Genomic DNA, 6,021 nt, shown 5'->3' with positions numbered 1-6,021 from the left:
ATGGGACTTTTCAAGTTGCATTTGGTCTTCAAAAACTTATTTAGGGGGTTAAAGGAAGAAGAGTATACTTTTTGCCCTCTTTTCCTACCATGTACCTATTGAGATACCCATCATACATCACTCTCCTATCCCATTGCTATGGTCTACCTAGCAAAATATGACTAGCTTGCATAGGAACTACATCACATATCACCTCATCACTATACTTTTCAATAGTAAAAGGCACCCTCACTTGCTTATTAACTCTCACCTCCCCACTATTGTTAAGCCATTGCAGCTTTATAAGGTTTAGGATGTTTTGTAGTTTCCAAACCCAGTTTATCAACAAATAAGGTACTAGCCAGATTTACACAACTACCCCCATCAATAATCATGCTACACAATTTTTCATTCACTAGACATCTAGAATGAAAAATGTTATCTCTTTGCAACTTAACCCCCTCATCATCATTCCTTACTTGCATATTCAAAACACATCTAGAAACTAACAATCTACCTTTCATAGGCGTTTCCCCATCACTACAATCCTCCAAAGGAGGCATTTCATCCTCCACATCATTCTCATCATCTATTTCAACACCATCACCACGCATCACCATTACCCTTTTATTTGGGCATTGAGATGCAATATGACCAAAACCCAAGCATCTGAAATACTTGATATCTCTATTCCTAGGAGTTTGGGAGTTAGAAATACCTTTTTTAATTATCATTAGCATTTTTTGGCTTGGTTTTGTCATCTCTTTTGAATTGGACAGTCTTGTTATCTCCCCTCTAATTTAGTCTCCAATTGGAATTTTGGGCCGAGTAAGTGTTGGCTTGCCTTGTGTTCCCCGTTTTCTTTAATTGTCTTTCAATCTTTATAGCCATGTGCACCATATCATAAATCTCCACATAATGTTGAAGCTCTACAATATTGGCTATGTCTTTGTTAAGGCCATTTAAGAACCTTGCCATAGTAGCTTCCCTATCCTCTTCAATATTAGCCCTTATCATGGCTATCTCCATCTCTTTGTAGTAGTCTTCTACACTCTTGTTCCCTTGTATAAGACCTTGTAATTTTTTATGTAAGTTCCTATAGTAGTGAGTAGGAACAAAGCGCCTTCTCATGATAGCCTTCATTTCGGCCCAAGTGGAAATAGATCTCTCTCCATTTCTCCTTTTACTTGTGATGAGTTGATCCCACCACACAATGGCATACTCTCCAAACTCCACAACTGCAAGCTTTATCTTTTTCTCCTCCGAATAATTGTGGCACTCAAAAATAAGCTCCACTTTGCACTCCCATTCAAGATAAGCATTCGGATCATTCTTGGCTAGAAACATTGGGAATTTCATTTTGATGTTCCCAGTGTTTTTATCAAGATCGTTTTGACCCCTACCATAATTTCGACCTTCATTGACCAAAGAAGCTTGGTCATCAAATTCTTCCTCCAGTTCCTCATCAAAAGGTGGTGTTGGAAGTCTTCTTGCCCCTGGATTGGTTTGGGAAGCTTCCCCTCTCATGGAATTTAACTCACGTTGTTGTTTCTCTAGTTTCTCATTCATGTTGCCAATAGCTAGTTGAATCCTCTCAAATTGTTGTTGCATTGCTTTGAGGATGAATTCTTGATCTTTTGATGTTCTTTCACTCCCTTGTGGCCCCATCTTCAAATCTGAAATTTTAATGACAAACAAAATAGATTGCAACCTCACAAATCACTCCCTCACGTGTTTACTCTCATAGTATGGGCACTCGTGTTTCACTCAATTTTGGCTTTTACCCTCTTTTGAGCTCACACTCTCTTGCTTTTTAATACTCAAGCAATCTTTTATAACTTTATACAAAATGGCCAATTCAAACAACAATTAATTATCACTATGTACTCAATTTTAATTAGAGATAACAAAGAACTCCTAAAGAAACAAGATAAACGAATTCAACTGTAAAAGCAAACTAGAACAATCTAACAACGAAGAGCGCACACTTTATATAGAAATAAGTGTATGATGATTTTTATGTTAATTAGGCAACAATGAATCAATATTATTATCTCAAGATGTAATAAGAAGCAAATGGGCAGAAATATTAAATGAAAATTAAGGATGCAAGAAAAAAAAATGGTGAATATGGAATTTAATGCATGAAACTTGTAATTCTCTAATAGAACCATAAATTATCACCAAAAATACTCAAATTAAGTGAAACAAACAATTTTGGATGAAAACAAACTCAATTGAGGTGAGTTGTTTCCAAACAGCCTCAAAAATTACACAAACAATCTCAACTAAACAAACAGCCTTGAAACGAATTTTCCTTTTAAATTTTAAATGTATTTGAATATTATATGAGATAAATAAAAGGAAAATAACTGCAGCTGTGTTAATTACACAAGGTAGAATATGTAGAAATGTGTTTTGCACAATTAAGCAAATTAGGCTAATCTATTTTTTTTTTTTTTGCTGAATGCAAATTTTGTCTCTTTTTTTTTTGTAAGAAATAATGAAAATAAAGACAACAAAATAAAGATAGACTAATTTACTTGGTGAACCAATGCTCTGATACCAAATGATGCTGAACCCGAAGACCCTTGCTTGAACCTTAGAACGCTTCAATCGGTTTAGAACGGAATTTAGATCACAAGTAAAAAAAGAATCAAATTTGTTCAATCACCCAAATGGTTGAAGTTAAAGAGAACCCAAGAAAGATAAATGATATCCCTTGAACCCAATTCAAATAAGCACCAATAACAATTCAAATAGAAAATCAAAATTGAAATACAAGTGATAACAATTATATTCCGAATCAACACCTTGTGCATAAAGTGAAAAGAAAGCTAAAACACTCTTAACTCAATTCTGAAATGTTTGATTACAACTCTTGATGTCCACAAAAAAGAGTTCATTTGGTATTTATAGCCAAAGAAATCAATGATAAGTTACAATACAATAACTACAATTGTAACTCCCACAATAACTAGGTTAATTATGTGATAATAATCATTGTAACTCCAACAATAACTAGGCTAATTATAGGCATGTAATTGTTATGTAACTCGTTGTAATTCCAATCTTCTTAACCAACACCACTAATTGTTTGTGGCACCATATAGTTATGGGCTCATTCTTGTAATGACACTAATACAAGACTTAAGTCCAAAATGAGTTATACTTAACTATATGGGCTTAATTAACTCAAACTAAAATAAAACAATCCAAAATACTTAAAACAACTCAATTAATCCAGCTCATACACAAGGCTTATTCATCCATTATCAATAAGACTCAAACAAGCCCAAATTATCCCAAAGCACTTAAATCCAATTAAAGTTATGAATTTGGACTGTTCAAAAAGCTCATATTTGAACTTTTCACAATTGGCCAGCCCATCATCCACATGTTTTTGAGTAAAAACTTGGAGCAACTCTTTAAGCTTCTTTGCCTTTGATCTTGTTACTGGTCCGCTGAAACTTTTCAGGTTTGGAATTGTATTTGTGTTTACATCATTTGAAATTTGCTCCAAGTCACCTTCTGATGCTCTTTGAGTATCTTGAGTGTTTTAGCCTTGTTTGCATCAACTACTATCCCTTCTAATGTAACCGAAAAATTGGAGAGGATCCAATATCGATTTTTATATGTTGACTTTGGTTAGACGAGAAAATATCATGTTGTGGTTTTGGGTTAAAGTTAGACAACCACTGTCGGATGGAGATTTGAGCTTAAGGTTACTAGTAGTCTTTAATAAAATGCTTTAAGGAAAGTGATCATGGAGATTTTTTAAGGAAGAGAAGAGTTCTTGGACGAAAGTGTTAATTACTAAATATGGTAAGGATAGAAGATTGATTTACACACTTCCTTAAAGGTCCTCATGGGGTTGACTTCTAAAAGAAAATTCTTTTAGATATAAAGGTCTTTCAAGAATGTGTTAAATAAAGAGTAGAATCAGGTGGCAAAGTGAGCTTTTAAAGAAATGAGTGGAAGGAAGGGCGTTGATTTTCATGATATTTTTGTTTTAACTCATTTAACGGAAACCACCATCAAAGAATCCTTGATAGACTCCATAGGAAGTGTGGAGGGGTCAGTTTTACTTATTGGAAATATAAATGACAAGGAGATTCATGAGTATTTGAGGTTGTTAAGGTGTTCAAAGAGATAAAAGTGTCCTAAGATTATAAAGAATAAACAGTATGGAAGTTGAATGGGTTGGGTATCTTACCAGCAAAATTGTTTTCTAAGCATTTGAACAGGAGGATGAGAAATCATGATGACTTTTCAGCCACCCTAATCTAAGAGGTTAGAGTAACTCCTGGGTGACCTTCTTTTCTTAGGAAGTTATAAGGGGAAAGCATTCTTACATAGACAAGTTAATTAAAAGAGAAAATATTTTAGTAAATGAGTATTATATGCGAAAGAGAAATGCAGAATCTGACAACCATATTTCTTCTGTGGTATTTGTATGCTCATTGGATTTGTTCTTTAGCCAATGGTTTTTTGGAAGTGGACTGGGTGATATATAGTTTAGTTAGGGAAGAGTTATAGCTTTAAGTGGCATCAAATGTGATAAGAAATTAAGGCTTATTCTTTAGTTATGTTTTTGTGTTATTTGGAAAGAGAAAAATGAAAGAGCTTTAAGACAGACAAAATCTAATATCTAATTTTGATGAATTTAAGGGTTTATGGTTCCAAACTCTAAGTTTTTTGCTAATAGGTCAATTGCTTTATGCTAAAAAGAATTCGGAGAATTCAATTGATATATTGATTGATTTGTACGTACTTTACATATGAGTTTGCATCCGCTTGCTGCTCTTAAATATATTATCATATTTTTACTTTGAAAAAAAAAGTATTTTTTATGTGATATAATATGCATGTTTATCTTGTATGTGACATAAATATGTATATGCATAGTTTTATAAAAAAAAATACAAGTTTTTGTTAAATGCAATTACTATAAAGGCACTACATTAGTTATTGGACTACAAGATCAACGCAATAATAATTGAATTATCAAGCAAATTGAATTGTTTAAAGCAAAAAAAAAGGAAATAATTTAATTAATTGAAGTAATCTTTTTTTAGAAATCAATGGATGGGCGTTAGATATCATTACGAAAGAATAATAACATTATAGACTTCATTTGATTAATTAGTGGACCCCGTAAGTCATTTTTTAAGCCTATATCTTCTCTTAAAGTCCATGTAAGAGTGGAAAATGTTGGAGAAGGCATACAATTAAAGCTTTTAACTTATTTTTCTCTATTCCAAAAAAAGCTAAGGTTTTCTCCCTAGGGAAAAGAAAAACCTCAATCACTGTACACAAGACTAAATTAAAAAAAAAAAATGCAGTAGTCTAGTCACAACTCTTCATTCCTTGGAGTTTAATTTAATTTGAAAGTTAAAAATAGAGGGGCATACAACCGAGTTACTCGCTAACTCGGTTTAGATTGAATAGATAAAAATTCATAATTAATAAATTATATAATGAGTGCAGGTATAAAGTTGTATAAACATTAAACTGGTGCAGGAGAAGTATCAATTTCAAATTTATCCGCACAACAACGGTCTCACCCTACCTCATTATTTATATACTAACAAAAATTTTAGTTTTATTTTTAATTCTAACAAATTAATCAAAATTTTATTGACCAATGTTGAATATTGTTATTTATAATGTTAATTTATATTTATTATTGAGCAGATTATACTTAAATATTATTTTAAATTATAATTTATTTTGATTAAAATTTAACATCTTTTAATTAAGTTTAAATTATTTATCTATATATTTTATAAAAAAATTTCAATTAAAAGAACTAACATGTGAGATGGACAACAGATAAAATAAATTTGTCTATCAAATGAATAAGGATACTTACTTCAAGTATGAAGTAGATATGAGTTTATATTTTTCCAAAAAATGCAAATATGAGCTTTAACATACTTGTCCATTACTCACTCTATGCTCATCTTTGCCTAAAGGTACTTCAAAAATTTTATTCTTTAATGTTGCTACTTGTACCAAGATGGATAAAAATTTGTGATA

The 6,021-nt window shown here is 31.9% G+C and overlaps 1 pseudogene; it reads right to left on the bottom strand.

Annotated features, from left to right (window-relative positions):
* Positions 1 to 263: 263 nt before the first annotated feature.
* Positions 264 to 1,590, bottom strand: LOC148268843 (uncharacterized; annotated as a pseudogene).
* Positions 1,591 to 6,021: the final 4,431 nt, after the last annotated feature.

Source organism: Carica papaya, chromosome 2 (genome assembly GCF_054855325.1).
Source record: "Carica papaya isolate Zhongbai chromosome 2, ASM5485532v1, whole genome shotgun sequence".
Taxonomy (NCBI): Eukaryota; Viridiplantae; Streptophyta; class Magnoliopsida; order Brassicales; family Caricaceae; genus Carica; species Carica papaya.
This window is presented reverse-complemented; position numbering and strand designations above follow the sequence as displayed.